The sequence below is a fragment of the Trichosurus vulpecula genome, chromosome 3, assembly GCF_011100635.1.
Source record: "Trichosurus vulpecula isolate mTriVul1 chromosome 3, mTriVul1.pri, whole genome shotgun sequence".
In the NCBI taxonomy this organism is placed as follows: Eukaryota; Metazoa; Chordata; class Mammalia; order Diprotodontia; family Phalangeridae; genus Trichosurus; species Trichosurus vulpecula.
The window spans coordinates 31,312,660-31,331,959 of record NC_050575.1 but is presented as its reverse complement, the minus strand read 5'-3'; positions in this window follow the sequence as shown (position 1 = coordinate 31,331,959).

Here is a 19,300-nt window from a genome sequence, read left to right as displayed (position 1 = left end):
CATTTTTGTTGTTTTTATTATTGTTCCTTCTTTATTCTTAAAGAGGATTAATGACTTCACAAGCATGAGGTCTTGACTTGCACATGATTGTATTTAAGTGAGGCAGAGCTATGCAAAGTTGTCAGCCTTACTCTCTCCTCTAGAGTCACACAAGATTTAGCAGCTACCATGATAAAGGAGCAGGGCTTGGAAACAGAGAATAATACTTTAGGGTAAAAAATGAATATTTAATGATAAAGAGTACTTTCAAAAAATCCTGAAGAAAAGACCAGAGCTGAACAGAAAATTTGACATTCAAACACAAGACTCGAGGGAAACATAAAAAGTTGAATACGAAAGAAAAAAAAAACAGAACATAACTTTAAACTGTTTACATTTCTATACAAACTATACAAATTCTATGCAGAGACAAAATTGAAACAAAAAGGGACACAGAGTTAAAAATAAGGGACTGGAGTACAACCTATTTTGTTTCAGCTGAAGTAAAAAAACAAGTAGGGTAACAATCATAATCTGAGACAAAATAACTAACTAAAAGAGTTAATAAGGGAAACTATATCTTCCTAAAAGGTACCATAGACAGTGAAGCAATATCAGTACTAAACACATATGCATCAAATGCATAGCACTCAAATTCTTCAAGGAAAATTTAAATGGGTTACAGGAAGAAATAAACAATAAAAATACAGAATGGGACTTCAATTTACCTCTCTCAGAATGAGATAAATCTAATCAAAAAGAAATAAGAAATAAATTAAGGAAATGAATAAAATTTCAGAAAAGATAGCTATGATAGGCCTCTAAAGAAAACAGAATGGGAATTGAAAAAATTATATCTTTTTCCTCAGTTTTTTTTTTTTTTGGAAATTTGGCCGTATATTAGGGCAGGAAAATGTCAATCAGATGCAGCAAAACAGAAATATTAAATGCACCCTTTTCAGACCACAATGCAATTAAAATTGCATTCAATAAAGGACCTTGGAAGCATAGATTAAAAATTAATGGAAACTAAATAATCCCAAAGAAAAAAATCATAGAAAAACTCAATAGTTTTATTAAAGATGATGAAAGTAATGAGATAACCTACCAAAATGTGTGAAATGCAATCAATGAAGTATTTAGGTGAAATTTATATCTCTAAATCAATGAAAGAATTAGCAGATTGATGAATTGGGCATTCAGATAAAAAAAAAACTAGAAAAAGAAGAAACTTAAAATCTCCAATTAAATACCCAAATATTGATACACTCCTGAAAATTAAAAGAGAGGTTAATAACATTGAAGGTAAGAAAAATTAAATTTATAAATAAAACTAAGACCAGGTTTATGGAAAACCAATAAAAAAGATAAATCATTGATTAATTTGATTAAAAAATGAAAACCGATTCAGCAGCATCAAAAATGAAAAAGACAAATATAATACTAAATGAAGATTAAATTTTAAAAAAATCAGTGACAAATAAGACCAAAACATACAGTCAGAAGAAGTGAACAAAGTCAAAGATCCTATATCGAAAGCCTCCAAGAAAAACATGAATTGGTCTCAGGCCATGGAAGAGCTCAAAAAGGATTTGGAAAAGAAAGTTAGAGAAGTAGAGGAAAAATTGGGAAGAGAAATGAGAATGATGAGAGAAAACCATGAAAAACAAGTCAATGACTTGCTAAAGGAGACCCAAAAATATACTGAAAAATACACTGAAGAAAACAACACTTTAAAAAAAAATAGACTAACTCAAATGGCAAAAGAGCTCCAAAAAGCCAATGAGGAGAAGAATGCCTTGAAAGGCAGAATTAGCCAAATGGAAAAGGAGGTCCAAAAGACCACTAAAGAAAATACTACCTTAAAAATTAGACTGGAGCAAATAGCAGCTAGTGACTTTATGAGAAATTAAGATATTATGGAGCATCCATATCCAGTATGGGGTCTTGTGCTGCTGTTTTTAGAGCTACTTCTACACAGCAAGCTCTGCCACAGGAGCTCTCCTCTTCCCAACGAACCACCAACCCAGACCACAACTTAGATCCAAGCAGGCTCTGCACTCCTGCTCTGATCCACCAATTAATTCGTCCTACCTGGCTGGCCTGGGGCCAGAAGTAACTGCAGCCAGAAGCTGCCCCAGAGCTGTACCACTTCTGTGCCCTGGGGCTGGGGCCGACATGCACTCCTTTCACTCAGTTCTAGCAGTTCTACCCACTAACCTTCTCTGTTGTCTTTGGCATTTGTGGGTTGAGAAGTCTGGTAAGTGCCGCAGCTCAATGATTAAGGGCCCTGTGGCCTGTTCTGCCCAGCTCCCGGTCTGATTGGTCCTGTTGCAGCACACACTGGGCTCTGCTCTGCTCCGCTCCCAGCTCTGTGTGATAGACCCTTCCCTGTGACCATCCAGGCTTTCCTGGGCTGGAGCCCTGCTTCCCTCTGTTATTTTATGGGTTCTGCAGCTCTAGAATTTATTCAGAGGCATTTTTATAGGTGGTTGGAGGGACCTGGGGGAGAGCTCATGCAAGTCCCTGCTTTCCAGCCGCCATCTTGGTTCTGCCCCCGTGAGGAAATATGTTTAATATGAGTGTACATGTATGGCCTGCATCAAATAGTACAATGTCTTGGGGATGGGGGAAGACAAGGAGAGGGAGAAAATTTAAAACCCAAAATCTTATAAAAGTGAATTTTGAAAACTAAAAATAAATAAATATTTTTAAAAAGGAAAAAAAAAAAAAGAAAAAATCTCCAGGACCAGCTGAATTTACGGTGAATTTTTCCAAACATTTAAAGAACTAGTAAATGTAATTCTATATGAACTATTGAAAAAATGGGTAAAAAAGAAGTCCTGCTAACTCCTTTTATGATGAAAATGGATTAGATACTTTAACCAAGGAGAGCCAAAACAGAGAAAGAAAACTATAGACCGGTTTTCCTAATAAATATTAATGCAAAGATTTTAAAAAAATACTAGCAAGGAGATCACAATAATAAATCACAAAGATCATACATTATGACTAGGTGAGATTTAAATAAGGAATGCACATCAGGCTTGATATGAGGAAAAGAGAAATCATAATTGACCATACCAATAATGAAAGCAACAAAAATCTTATCACTACATACAGAAAAAAAGCTTTTGATAAAATACAATGCCCATTCCTATTTAAAACACTAGAAAGTGTGGAATAAATTCAGTTTTTCTTAGAATGATAACTAATATCTCTGTATAACCAAAAGCAAGCATTACCTGTAATGTGGATAAAAAAGAAGCCCTTCTAATAACATTAGGATGAAGCAAGGATGCTCATTATTCCATTACTATTCAGTATTACATTAGAAATGCTAGTTAGAGCAGTAAGACAAGCAAGAAGAAATTGAAGAAATAAGAATAGGTAATGAAGAAACAAAATTATCACTCTTTGCAGATAATATGATGTTATACTTATGGAACCCTAGAGAATCAACTAAAAAACTAATTGAAACAAGTAACGACTTCAGCAAAGTTGCAGGATATAAAATAATTTCTAGGGAGCTACTGAATCTTTAAGAAGAGGCCAAATCACCACGTGTTGAAGACGTAGAAGAGATTCTTGTTCAGGTATAGGTTACAAGAGATGCCTTCTAATGTACTGTTCAATTTGATGTTCTGTGAATCTCTAATGTTACTCATATTTCAGCATAGTGATAATGAAGCTCAGTTTATCCATTCAGCCCTTTTACGACCTAGTTAGATTTGCAAAGGGAAGAAATCCTGTTCTATATTAGAGGCAAAACCCTTATCTCAGAAATGGACATCAGTGGTGACAAGTGGAATTGGATGAGCGGATATATGAATTATGCCTTTTATTGGAGAAGTAGCTCAAAGTAAGGAGCCTACTGACAGTGGTTCCATTTTAATACATGAGAGTCAAAATATTTTTGGATCTAACCTGTTAATTCTTTTCATTTTTCTTCTCTCTCCCTTATGCTCTTGCCATATTTCTAAAAAAGCCCCAGACTGCATGAGATATCTGTACAAGGCCCCGAGGATCACTGACTACAATGAAAAGCTTGATTTGGATCCAAGATGTGATCCCTTTAACCACTATAGCAGACGATTTGGTGGGGTTTTTTTTTGTTTTTTTTTTTGTTGTTGTTGTTGGTTTGTTTTTTTTTTTTTTTTGTTACTTACTTACTGTGACACGGGAGAAAAAGCAGAACGCTTCCCACCATGGAATGTGAAAAATTTTCATCCTGGGCATTCAGTCATTCATTTGATATGGAGGCTGTGCCATTATGAGAATGTGCAATGGGCTGAGCATTTTAGAGGTATTATTTGATTCAATAAGCTCTTTCAAGTAATAGAACTTGAACCAAAGAATACAGCATCTGGGGAATACCATATTTCACAGGATAATCATCACAGATTTTATGGCAATTTTTTTTTTTTTTGCAAAAAAGTGGGGTGTGACTATTATGTGAAGCTTTGAACAAAAAATTTGTGCCAGTATTATTTAAAAATCGTTTATTAATAGACTGCCTTTGGTGCAAGTTTAGGATGCACAAAATATTCATGAAAATACATTAAAACTGAATACTGACAAATGTGCTTGCACTGAGAGTTCTAGGCTGAGGGCTTGCAATACTCAAGAGAGAAATGAATATCCACATGCCACTGGTACCTACATTGCTGCTCTGTTTACCTTTTAAGCAGTGTGATGAACAGTTATACCATGTAACGATTACATGACAAAAGGTTATAAACTAATTTTTGGACTGAAAAAACAGGGTGCAATGATTATTCAGTTGCAACCATTATGTGGTAAAATATGGTGATATTTAACGGATTGCAGATAGTTTAGAGTGCCTATTGTATTTGAAAGAGGATAAATACAACATACATTAACAGAGAGCTAGTTCTTGCTTGTGCAGTTGCTCCTGGGATCCTTGGCACTTGAAACCTGGGATGCATAGGGAAAAAGTAGTCCTGGATGCTGCTTATCTCCATATTTCTGACCTATGACAAAATGGAGAGCAATTTACTCGTGCACATCTTTAGAAAATAATAATAATCCACCCTAGTCAACCAAACACAGCATCAAGAAACAGGCCAATAGGAAATGACCATTACAGGAAAGGTCAGTGGGAAACACTGAGTAATCATAGCAGGAGATGTATGATATAAGCAGAGGGGAAGTCGGATGTAGTTAGGTGGCACAGTTGAGAGAGTATGGAGTTCAAATCTTGTCTCAGACTCTGGGCAAGTCAGAACCTCTCAGCCTCAGCTTTTTCTTCATCAAAATATGGGAGTTGCCCTCTAAGGTCTCTTCATGCTCTAAATCTATAATCCTATGATTCTATAAGATAATAACAATAATGGGTATAAGATAAAAATGCTTGGGGGCAGCTAGATGGTTCAGTGAGTAGAAGACCCTGGAGTCAGGAGGACCTGGGTTCAAATCCAGCCTCAGACACTTGACACACTTATTAGCTGTGTGACCTTGGGTGAGTCACTTAACCCCAATTGCCTTGCCTTCCCCCCTTAACAAAACAAAACAAAACAAAACAAAATTATAATAATACTTGACACTTCATAGAATTGTTAATTTCACAAAAAAACTTTAAATGACATTTTTTCATATGATCTTTCCAACAAGCGGTGAGGAAGGTGCTGTTATTCCTTATGTACAGATAAGGAAACAGAGCAAATGATTAAATTACTTACCCAAGGTCACATGATTAGCAAACGTCTGAGATAGAATTTTAATCTGGCTCCTCTTTGCCATAAGACCATCCACTTTCAGATTCTAGCCACTACACCATGCTACCGTTGTTGTTCAATCATTTTCAGTTGTGTCTGACTCTTCTTGACCCCTTCTGAGGTTTTCTTGGCAAGGACACTGGAGTAGTTTGTCATTTCCTTTCCCAGCTCACTTTACATATGAGCAACTAAGGCAAACTAGGTGAGGTGACTTGTACAGGGTCACATAGCTAGTAAGTGTCTGAGGATGGATTTGAACTCAGGTCTTCCAGGCCCAGCACTCTATCCACTGTACCACCTAGCTTTCTCATACCATGCTGTACACTAATATGAAAGTCTCAAAAGAATAAATTGTGTCTGGCCACAATCTGTCCTAAGGGTTGGACCAACAAAGTACTTATTATCTCTAATAAGCCAAAAAAAGTTTTATTATCTATATGAAGCATGTGAGCCTCCTCAATGGACTGTAATGCTAACATCATAAATAATCAGAGGTATAAATGAATAATTATCTTTCATAAATAATTCCCTAGGGCACATTTATACATTTACTTTTTCAAATTTATCTGGATTTCATCTGTATTAAGAGAATTTAATTTAAAAAAGCATGCTAGGTCTTGGATATACAAAGACAAAAGAAGAAATATTCCTTGCCTTCAAGGAGTTTATATACATGCATACATACATATATATATATATATATATATATATATATATATATATATATATATATATATATATATATATATATATATATATATATATATAGGTGTGTGTGTATGTGTATGTGTGTAACACTTCGATTTACTTTTAGCAAGTGTTTCCTTTGTGGTAGGCACTGTGCTAAGAGCCAGCTTTGGCAAAATTTGTCATTGTGAGTGACAGTCTGGGTTTGAGTCTGTGTCCATAAATGACATCTAGGGGTACGAAAGTAACATCATGAAGATGTCCGTTACAGGCGTGATACTTGAACATTTAGGAGATAGTACTGATGGGGTACAGGCCCAGAGACCTTTTCTTCCTAACCCCCCAAAAAAGCCAATTTGTCTTTAGCAATTCTCCTTGACTCTTCCCTGCTTGATTCGGTTTTAGCCTGAGACTATAGCCTCGAACTCTTCTTAGGCCCAAATCTCTCCCTCTATTGTTACTTTAGACATGCATGCCTTCAGTTACTTCCCAACCTTGATATTCCTTCAGGAACTTCCTGCCCTTGATCCCCTTCTCTTGGATCCTGGACTCCGGCTCCACCTTATCTTCCTTAGACTTCCCCTCAGGATCATCCCAAAAGCCCCCCACCAGTCACCCCAGACAATCCCTCAATCTTTCCCACAATCTTTTATGTATTTAAATCCCATCCTGCCTTCACAAGGCGCTCAGATTTTTTAGGAGTCTAGCCTATGGCGGGGCTGCTGGAGGATCTGGCCAGTGTAGCTGGTCCCTAATAAACTTTGTCTTTTTCTCTGGCTAAGAAGGCTTGAGTCGAATTCTTTCGGCAGGACCCGGTGCGTCAATATTTTGGGGTGTCGAGCACCTCTCCACCTTTCACCTCTTCAGTACTGTATGACAAAGCCAAGCCTTATTGTAGAAAAAGAATGCTTAATTTGTTCTCAGAAGACTTAATTCAAACCCTGACTTTTCTATTTGCCATTTCTGAGGCATTGAGGTCCTGGTGTTCAGGTTTCTCATCTGTAGAATGAGGATGCTGATCCTTTCAAATTTTAAACACTATAACCCACAAGGCTGTATATTGGTTTGTGCCAGGTGCTTATGTATGCATCTTCTCTCCATGACTCCTTCCTAACTTCATGTATCTCCTGGGCTACCTATGACCTTTCCAGAATAATGTCCTTCTCCTCTTTTTTCCAGTTATAGGATCAACAGTTCATAGATTTAGAGCTGGAAAGGATTTTAGAAGACATCTATCAAACTCTCTAATTGAAAAGTCCTAGAGAGGTTGAATGAGTGGCTCAGTCATACAGAGTGACAAAGGCAAGATTTGATTCCATACTGTTCTCACTGTACCACACTGACTCTCCCAATGATTTCATCTGGGATACCTACCCCCCAAACCAAAAAACATACGACAAGATCAGTGCCTAAACAGAGTCAGGCTTGCTCAGCTCCCCCTTACTTGTTTAAAAAAAAAACAACAAATAAACCCAACCCAACATTTATCACCAATCATGATCAATAAAAACCTTGAAATTCACACCAATCATGATCAATACATCTAATGAGAAACTACATAATTTACACTTCTACCCCAGAAGCACACAAAAATATAGCTGGAGAAGAGTATACCAGCAAAGCCAAGGATGGTGCAGGCAAACAAACCCTTTGACTCCTACTGATGAGGGCACAATCTCTCAGAACCCCCTGGAACCTGGAATACAGTCTCTAGGAGCCCCCTTGAACTCTCCTTGAGTCTTCCAACTAGATCTGGCCTTCCCCTAAGGCCATGGGCCTTGCATTATCATTGGGCCCAAGTCTCTGCCTAGCCTAGCCCTCTATTGTTCAGCTGTTTCCCTGCACTTAATCCTGATCAAAATATCTATACCTTAGCTCTGTTACCCCAGCCCTCTATTGTCTGTATGTCTCCATGTAGCCTTCAGGTATTTCTCACCCTGGAGTCTGATGTCATCTCAGTCCCATCAAGCTCCTCCTTAGACTCCTCCTCAAGTCCCTCCCTAAACCCCTCCTCTGGTCACCCCAGACCACCCCTCAATCCCTCCCACAATCTTTGTGTGTATAATCTCCATCTTGCCTCCATGAAGGTGGTCAGATCCAATCTAGCTCAGATTGATCCGGCCCGCTTTCTTTATAGGCGTCACAAAGGGTGGGATCTCTTGGGGCAGGCCAATTTGGCTAACCCTTAATAAACTTTGTCTTTTCCCTTGGCTGAGAAAGCTTGAGTCGAATTCTTTTGGCAGGACCCAGTGTGTCAGTACTTTGGGGTGTCGAGCACCTCTCAACCTCAAACTCTTCACTACCAGGGCCGAGAGAAAGGCCAGACTCATATGTCACCTTCTGGGCTCTCTGCTCAGAGACAGTAACAGTGGCCACTGAAAACCTAATGGAGAAGAAACCAAGGCAGACATTGCAGAAATTTGTCTGAAGACCCAGCACACTAAACCATAAAAATTCAGAAGAGGCTAATTCTAGAAGGAAGTGGTCAGCAAAGAAATCCAGGCAGTGGAGTTATGACAAATGTTTAACAACCTGTTCTCTAGGAGAAAAAAAAAGTATGCAGAACACACTTTTAAGTTTAGTCTGCATTATTAATATTTTCTCCATTGCTTTCCTAAGTCTAGAAATCAATAGAACAAAAAAGTGAAGCCCCAATTGGTAGCATTTGGTGATTTACTAGGTGTAAATGCTCACATTGAAAATCTAACAATCAGGTCTTACGATCTAGTTTGAGCTAGCTCTAGTACAACTGTGAATCAAGGTGACCCAAAGGTGAAAGGGACTGACCACTCTACCCTGAAAGTTGGAATAGAGCAAATACAAAGCAAGAACCTTATGAGAAAGCAAAAAGTAGAACAAAAGAAAGAGAAAAAAAAACAGAAGAAAATATGTTATGTGATATCACAACTGACTTTGAAAACAAGTCAAAAAAAGAACATTTAGGAATCATTGGGCTTCCAGAAAACTATAACAGAAAACATTCCACACATCAACACAGGTGTTTTGTTTCTTTGTTTTGTTTTGTTTTCCAGAATGTTTGAGGAGTCAGTTTGTATTCACAAGTACTGGAAATCCGGTAAACACAGTTCCCATAAACATCAGCACAAAGCAAAAAGAATCATTACTAAACAAACAGTACATTTACACCTCTAGGCCATTTCTGACTCTCTTGAAATGTGTGATCTTTCCACCTTTCCTGGGACATTCTCTACTCTCACTTCCAGGTTTTTATTTTGACTTTCTGTCATCAGCCGTTTTTTCTTTCCATGTTTTGTTTTCCTTTTCTCTTCTTTGACAGCCTCCTATTTCATGTAGATGTTTGCACTTTGATTCTTCCCATGTCCCTGTGCTTTTGATGATTGAAAGATGTTGGTCATGGATTCTAAATTAAGAAGACAGTGTGATATACAGAACATCATTCTGGGATTCTGTGTATTGAATCGAAACCTGTTTATCAAAGAAAGATACTTGGAATTTATTTAGAAAAGACATGAAAGAGGGCTTTATCATTTTCAACTCTCAGATCATAAAATAGTCATACCTTATATTAGTATGGGACTTGGTCATTTTCAAAGCCCTTCTTTATTCATAATCTTTGAGCCTCACATGTTGCAAGGCCAGTCAGGTATTAATTATCCTCTTTTTAGGGATGAAGATTTCTGTACTTGGGGAAACCACCAGAAACTGGGGGGAATGGGTGACTGGGGAGTGGTAGAAAGCTGGAGAGAAACTCACTCTAGCATATCCCCAGGAGCTTCTTATTTTATCTAATAATTCTTACCAAATAGGTCCTAAACTTTGTTAATTATATGTTATTGAAGGATTGTCAGTGTACCCTGTGGCAAAGCCACTGTCTTCTTGCCCTAGTTATGTTACTGAAAGACAATTGGTGGTAGAACTAGGGCTGAAAGATAACATGTGCTCCAGGTACTGGTTGATTGATCTACCTATCATTCATTAGGGTTGCAATGAGTCTATTTTTAGCTGACCCTGGCATTTAAGGCCCTTAATAATCTGGTTTCCCACTTAATTGCATGCAAATTGCATGTAATTGCACGCAAAATGAGACTTTCCCATGTTCTTTGTTTGAACGGGCAGGTAAAATGGGATCTTTTTTGTCTTGGAATATTTCTCAGCACTAAGACAATGGAGAGGCATTGAATTGTCTATGATGTGGTACTGGTGGCTGGAGCTTTCCCACACCCTAAATGGTGAGCCTCGAGCCTTCAGGGCCCTGAGACAGGTATGTAAGATTTGAAGTTGGTGTTTTGTCTTGGGGGTACAGTCATTGAAAGAATGCAGGTGATGAGACTCTAGGCAAGCTGTTGAACCCACACCCCATCCCCACTTTTGTAACCCAGACAGATAGATGTTGGCACTTCTCTGGTAACTGTGAATTGTGATTTGAATCAGACAAGGTCTGTCTGTTGATGTTTGTAATTTCTGTCTGTATTTGCCCTGAAGTTCAAGGGGTTGATCTTTTCCCCCTGAATTAAGTGAATGATACGTATGTTTAATTAAAGTGAGATTGTTGACCCTTTAAAGTTGCTTTCTTTAGAAAAGCAGATCAAAGACCCTGCGTTAGCAGCCCTTCTGTCTGCTGGTGGTTGTTGGTCCTACACAGACACAGTAGCTGCTAGCAACATTGTTGTTACAACTGTCCAACCTTATTTTACACTATTCCACTTCATGTAGCCTCTCTTCTAATCCAACCATACAAGTCTTTCTCCCTCACCCTCAATTTGCCCATTCTGCCATCCATGCCTGTGTAATTGGAAGGGATATCCTCCTGTCCACAGAAATCTGATGAAATCTTCCTGTCAAGTCCTAATCCCTCCAACAAGGTGAAAATGATTTCTTCCCTTGATCTCCTTTGTGCCTATAATTGTTTATGCTATAATATGCTGTAGTATAGACATACCATATTCCCTCAACCTCCATTAGATTATAAGATCCTTGAAGTCAGGGATCATGTCCATTTTCATTTTTGTCTTCCCAATGCACAACACTATCTTTGTACACATTAAGTGCTTAACAAATGTTTCTTGAATTGAATTGGATTGGATTCAGTATGAAAAAGTTCCTCACGGGGCAGCTAGATGGTGCCGTGAGTAGAGCACCGGCCCTGGAGTCAGGAGGACCTGAGTTCAAATATGACCTCAGACACTTGACACATTTATTAGCTGTGTGACCTTGGACAAGTCACTTAACCCCAACTGCTCTGCTAAAAACAAACAAAAAAAATAAACAAAAAATCCCCCACATATACACAATCCCCACACAGTATATAAAGATAACTCTCTCTGGGTCAAATAGGGAATTGAGTCAATTTTTAAATGTTCTTTCTAGCTCTCCTTTTGGAAAGTATCAGTGCTGCTGGCCATAGGATTCAATCAAAAGCAATTTTTCTCTCTCTGCTTAGCTCTGGTTTCAGACCAGCAAGACAGAATAACTTTGAAGCTTTCCCTTTTTATAATAAACTGATACTTCAAATGTCACTTGTCTTATTCATCATTAGACCAGTGTTACTTTTATCTCATATCTCCTCTCCTGTCCCCAGGGAAAAGTCTAGTGCACTATTGCAAAAGCAATCTGTCTACTCTCCTCTAGGTCTAGGGAAATCAACATCTTCAGTGGTAATCTTACTTTTACAGCTGACTAAATAAATATTGTTGTATACCAAACCATTGTATGATGTTCTGTGGACAGAAGACTAGAGGTAACATAGCCCTGGCTTGTGAAGAATATCTTTTTTTCCCCCAAATCACAGAGACAAAGATTTGGAAGGGACTATAAGAGTCATAGAATTCCAACTGTACATAAGCAGGGATTTGTACTATAACGTCTTTGTTAAGTGGCCATCTAGCCTGCACTTGAATGCTTCCAGGAATGGCGAGTACATATACAATAAGGAAGTCAGCTCCAGTTCTATACTTTAAATGTTAGTGAGTTTTTCTCTTGTTACATCAAGCTCAAATTGTGCTCCTTATAAATTCTACTTGCCATTGTTCCTAGTTCTGGCCCTCTGGGGCAAAGATCAAATATAATTAAGCCTCTGTGATCGCCAGATTATAGGATCATAGGGTGAGAGTTGGAAGGGACCTTAGAAGTCATGTAGTCTAATATCACTTTACAGATGAGAAAACTGAGGTTCAAAGTTAAATCACTTGTCCTAAGTCATGTAGCTTTTTGAAGCTATCACGTCTGCTTTCTACCTTCTAGCTAAGTCTTCCTTTCTTTAGGATATATCCTTCCTTCAGGATATGAACCCCAGTTCAAATATTGGCCATCACAAAATGATTGATATTGAATGAAAAGTATAGGAAACACAGAATAATTATGTGGGTCTTAATGATCATTCATATATAAATATATATACACATATATGTATGTATATATGTATACATACACAAATATACACATATGTGTATACATACATACATATACACACACACATATATATATACATCTATTATGTGAATATCTAAAGATATCTATGTATAAATGTACAAGTATCTATATAAATATCTATAGATATAGATATATAATTTCATGGTCTGTTCACTAGGCTTTGAAATTTTCATTTGAAGCTAGAGTTTTAATCTGATAAACAAAATCAAAATATACCTAATCTTCTCAACAGCTAGTATGATGTAAGACCATTATTGGATGCATTCATGTCATTTCAATTAAAACCAGCAAGTATATTTAAGCATCTTGTATGTGCCAGGCACTATGCTAGGCCCTGAGGCTACAAACACAAAAATGAAAATAGTCCTTGCCCTCAAAGAGATTGCAGTCTATTAGGGGTAATCAGTATGCATGTAGATAAGTAAATTATATCCTAAAACTTATATACAAAGTAAGTTGAGGTGGGGAAGAGTTACAGCAGTAATGATAGAGTATAATCAGAAAAACTATCCTTCATAGAATAACACTTGAGCTGATCTTTGCAGGAAGGTAGGGATTTCAGGAAGTAATGATATGTCATCACCACCATCTGCCAACACATATGTACACACAGACACACACATGCACTGGGCATCAGTAGAAAAAAGAAAAACCATCCTCTCGTCTTGTCCTCTTCAATCCTTCCCTGCCTCTCTCTTCTTCTTGGATGTAGGGAATCTGGGTGAGGAAGTTCCCTCTACCAATACAGACCTATAACTGTTCTACAATGTGATGTCTTAAAGAAATGCCTCTAGCTGGCCAATTAGGTGACTTGCTGGGAGACACACAGCTTATATGTATAGGAGGCAGGACCTGAACCCTGGTTATCATGACTCTAAGACTACTGCACCATGCTCCTACTCCTTTTTATAATATCATTAATTTCTCTGAGGTATATATGGTTTTCTTTCTTAATTTCTCATTGCTACAGGGAAGTAGTGTCAGAGTCTCAAATATGTGTCCGCAGGTCCTACCATCCAAGAAAAGCTACAAAGACAGGACTTTCAAAAATATTCATCAACTGTGTATAATCTGAGGGATTGTGAAGCTAAATTTGGAGAGTCTTACCTAAATAAGTGGGGCTTTAGTATCCTTATCAATGGGATCATCATTCTTCCAGGAACCTAGGCTTACACTCTTGATGTCATCCTCAACTCCTCATCCCGGCTCACACCACATATGCAATTAGTTAAAAAGTTAAGATGACTGTATCTCTGCAACACATCTTGTATCCTTCCCTTTCCCTCCATTCATGAGGCTTCCACTCTAAGTCAGGCTCTCATCACTTCTCTCTTGTGCTATTTCTTTCTTTCTTTTTTTTGAAGGCAATCAGGGTTAAGTGACTTGCCCAGGTCACATAGTAAGTATCTAAGGCCAGATTTGAACTGAAGTCCTCCTGATTCCAGGGCTGGTGCTCTATCTACTGCACCACCTAACCACCTCTCTCTTATACTATTTCAATAAGCATCCTAATTGTTTTCTTTGCCTTATGACTCCCTATTCTTCATCCATTCTTTATAAATATTATTTTATATACAGTATTTATATTTATATACATTCTTTAAACAGTAAAGATTATTATATAAAATATCACTTTGTACAAAGAAGTAATATTCCTTTTTTAATTTTTTTTTGTTTGCTTGGAGGGGAGTAGGCAGGGCAATTGGGGTTAAGTGACTTGCCCGAGGTCACACAGCTACTAAGTTTGTCAAGTGTCTGAGGTCTGGATTTGAACTCAGGTCCTCCTGACTCCAGAGCCAGTGCTCTACTCACTGCCCCACCTAGCTGCCCGAAAGAAATAATATTTTTAAAGCACAGAACTGACCATGTTTCTCCCCAGCTCAATAAATTCCAAGGTCTCCCTATTACCTCTAGGATCAAATACAATCTTTTCTGTTTGTTATTTTACAACCCAATTTTACCTCCTCTACCACCTGCCTTTATAGCTTTATTAAACATTAATCCCCGTCACACACTTTACAATCCAACCAATCTGATCATTTTGTCATATACAACATTATACTTCTTATCTCGATTTTTGCTCTGGATATCTCTCATGTCTGGAATTCACTCCTTCTTCAACACCATCTCTTGGAATTCCTAGTTTCAAGGTTTAACTCAAGTTCTGCTTCTCTTCCTTCCCCATGAGGTTTTTTATGATTCCCCCCCCCCACCTGTGAGCTTTTCTTCTCTCCCAGTTTTCCTTAAATTGTTTTGTATATACTTATTTATATGCATGCTTATTGGTTCCTGCTATAGGATGTAAACTTCTCATCAGTAGGAACTGTTTCATTTTCAGTTTGGATTCCAATCACCACATCTAAAACTTATTAATCACTTGATAATTGACGGAATGATCTCTGCAATTCTCCTCCAATGATGTTTGTTAGAAAAAAAGCCATCATGATGATGAGGGCACCCTGCGTAAAGACTTGGTATCGACGAGAGACTGTGTTACCAAGTGAAACTCAACTAAAAGACCTAAGTGACTTGGGAATACTCAACTTGGAAAGAAGACTCAGAGAGGAGACAGTAGATATCTTCAAATATACTGTGTTTGAAGGGATCCCATATGGAAGACGGATTATATTTGTTTTATTTGGCCTCAGATTCTGGATCTAGGAGCAATGCAGAGGGCTGGAGCAGTAAAATTTAACTTGATGTGAGTGGATACATTCTACAGATTTGTGCTAAGCATTTGGAATTGCGCCAAGAAAGTGACTAAAATGTTCATACTTTCTAATTAAGAGATCCCACTGCTGGGAATGAATGTATGACCCCCATATATGGGAAATTATTTGTAGCAGTAAAGATCTAGAAACAAAGTAGATATCCTTTAATTGGGTAATAGCTAAACAAATTGTGGTACATGAATGCAACAGAACATAATAATGTGCTGAAAAAATTCTGAATGGGGTGAAAGGAGACAACAAACACAACCACCACCACACAATTGAAACCGAATGCTTCAAAATAATGGCCAACCTTGACCTCAAAGAAATATAAGCATGCCCCTTCCTTCTTAGTAGTAAGGGGGCTTGGTTATGAATACTGTATAAAATATTGGATTCAGGTAATATCTTGCTAAGTTTTGCAAAGCTTTGGCTAAGCTTTGTTAGGTTATTTTTTTTAAAAAAATTTATTCATCATTATAAGGCAACAATTCTGAATCTGTGGTTCATGGATTGCAAAGGGGTCCATGGAATGATTTATTAATTTTTTTTAGGTATCATCCCTTCATATGCAACTCACCCTGTGCCCTCTGTCTATATATTTGTGTGTGTGTGTGTGTGTGTGTGTGTGTGTATTCCCTTCAGCTATCCTAATACTGAGGTCTCATGAATTACACACAGTAGGAATGTAAACAAAATAGTTCAACTTTAGTAAGTTCCCAACAAATAAATAAATGAATGAATAAATGAATGAATGAATAGATAAATAAATGAAAAAGAAAAAGGGCAGTTAGGTGGTGCAGTGAGTAGAGCACCGGCCCTGGAGTCAGGAGGACCTGAGTTCAAATCCGGCCTCAGACACTTGACACATGCAATAGCTGTGTGACCTTGGACAAGTCACTTAACCCCAATTGCCATGCCAAAAAAAAACCCAATAAATAAATAAATAGATAGATAGATAGATAGATATATGAATAAATAACTTTAGTAAGTCCCTTATGATTTCTCTTTCTTGTTTACCTTTTCATGCTTCTCTTGATTCTTGTGTTTGAAAGTCAAATTTTCTATTCAGCTCTGGTCTTTTCAGTGAAAAAGCTTGAAAGTCCCCTGTTTTATTGAAAACCATATATTGCCTTGGAGGATGTGTTTTAATAACCCAGCTAGCAGCTCCTGTGGGGGTGTAAGATCCCCCCCACAGCCAGCACCCAGGAGGCTGCCGGGACAGGACCCAGGAGGCTGCCGGGACCCAGGAGGCTGCCGGGACACCGGGAAAGCACAGGTTCTTTTTATCTGCTTAAACAAGGAAAGCACGGTGAAGGGGTTGACCAGCTTACTTTAATCCAGCATTCAGTTAGTATACAGACAACATTCATTTAGTTCAGGGGAAAAATGCCAGCATTCAGTTAGCATTCAGTTAGTTCAGGGGAGCAAAGAGACAAGTATCAAGAGACAGACCAAATACAATTTCATTCGCTTACTTCAGGGGAAAAAACCAGCACCCTGAGGTTCAAACATTCATTTAGTTCAGGGGAAAAGAACCAGCACCCCCAACCTCAAAACAAAAATACAAACAAATTACAAATATCAACAGACAGACCCAATACAATTCATAGTTACCAACATCTGGGCTCAGCCTGAGAGCAAGGGCTGGCCCAGAGTCACACTCCCCACCGCTGCTGCGCCAACTGCAAAAGAAAAGAGAGATCTTCAAGCTGTCCTCTCCCCTCTTATAGAGTTTTTGACATCATCAAGTGCCACCTGAATGACCAGGGCCAATTGGTTCTTGAGTTGGCCTCTCCCCCTAGCGTAGACTAGGTTAACACCCAATAGGGTGTGGCTCTGGAGTCAACACCTCCCCTCAGCCAGCCCCATGACTCATCACACAGGAAGTTCTCTGCTTCCAGGCATGGGTTTCTGGGCTTCCTGCCCCAGAAGAGGTCACACAGGAAGTTCTCTGCTCCCAGGCATGGCCCAGCAATGGTCAATGAGATAAACTGAGTCACTCAAAGAAAACAAAGGCCACTCTGGCTACAGCATGATACTCAGTTTTGCTGGGTACATGATTCTTGGTTTTAATCCTAGCTCCATTGACCTCTGGAACATCATATTCCAAGCCCTTTGATCCCTTAATGTAGAAGCCGCTAGATCTTGTGTAATCCTGATTGTGTTTCCACAATACTCAAATTGTTTCTTTCTGGCTGCTTGCAGTATTTTCTCCTTGATCTGGGAGCTCTGGAATTTGGCGAGAATATTCCTAGGAGTTTTCTTTTTCGGGATCTTTTTGAGGAGGGAATCGGTGGATTCTTTCAATTTCTATTTTACCCTGTGGCTCTAGAATATCAGGGTAGTTCTCCTTGATAATTTTTTGAAAGATGATGTCTAGGCTCTTTTTTTGATCATGGCTTTCAGGTAGTCCAATAATTTTTAAATTATCACTCTTGGATCTATTCTCCAGGTCAGTGGTTTTTCCAATGAGATATTTCACATTGTCTTCCATTTTTTTCATTCCTTTGGTTCTGTTTTATAATATCTTGATTTCTCATAAAGTCACTAGCTTCCACCTGCTCCAATCTAATCCTTAAGGCAGTATTTTCTTCAGTGGTCTTTTTGACCTCCTCTTCCATTTGGCTAATTCTGCCTTACAAGGCATTCTTCTATTCATTGGCTTTTTGGAGCTCTTTTGCTATTTGAGTTAGTCTATTTTTGAAGGTGTTATTTTCTTCAGTATTTTTTGGGGGTCTCCTTTGGCAAATCATCGACTTGCTTTTCAAGGTTTTCTCATATCACTCTCATTTCTCTTCCCAATTTTTCCTCTTCATTTCTTACTTGCTTTTCCAAATCCTTTTTGAGCTCTTCCATGGCCTGAGCCCAGTTCATATTTTTCTTGGAGGCTTTCAATGTAGGCTCTTTGACTTTGTTGACTTCTTCTGACTGTATGTTTTGGTCTGCTTTGTCACCAAAAAAAGATTCCAAAGTCTGAGGCTGAATCCGAGACCATTTTTGCTGCCTGTTCATGTTCCCAGCCAACTACTTGACCCTTGAGCTTTTTATCAGGGTATGACTGCTTGTAGAGTAGAGAGTACTTATTCCCAAGCTTGAGGGGCCATGCTGCTATTTTCAGAGCTACTTCTACACAGCAAGCACTGCCACACCAGCACTCCTTCTCCCCCTAGAACCACTAACCAGGATTGCGCCAGATCCAGCCAGGGCAAAGCAGGCTTTGCACTCCTGTTCTAATCTGCTGCTCAATTCCTCCCACCTGGTGGGCCTGGGGCCAGAAACAACTGCAGCTGTAGCTCTGGAAGCAGCCTCAGAGCTGCATGACCTCTGCCGCCCCCAGGATGGTAGCTGACTGCAAACTCCTTTCACTCTGTCCCAGCAGCTTTTCCCACTAACCTTCTCTGTTGTCTTTGGTATTTGTGGGTTGAAAATTCTGATTACTCCCCCACCTCACTGATTCAGGGCACTAGAGCCTTTTTTACCCGGCTCCCGGTCTGGTTGGTCCTGGCACCACCCACACTGGGCTCTGCTCCACTCCGCTCCCAGCTCCATGCGATAGACCCTTCCCAGCATCCATCTAGGATTTTCTGGGCTAGAGCCCTGCTTCCCTTTGCTATTTTGTGGGTTCTGAAGGTCTAGAATTTGTTCAGAGCCATTTTTATAGGAGTTTGGAGGGAACTGGCGGGGGGGGGAAGCTTAAGCAAGTCCCTGCTCTCCAGCTGCCATCTTGGCTCCACCCCATGGAATGATTTAAGGGAGTCTGTTAGCTTGGAT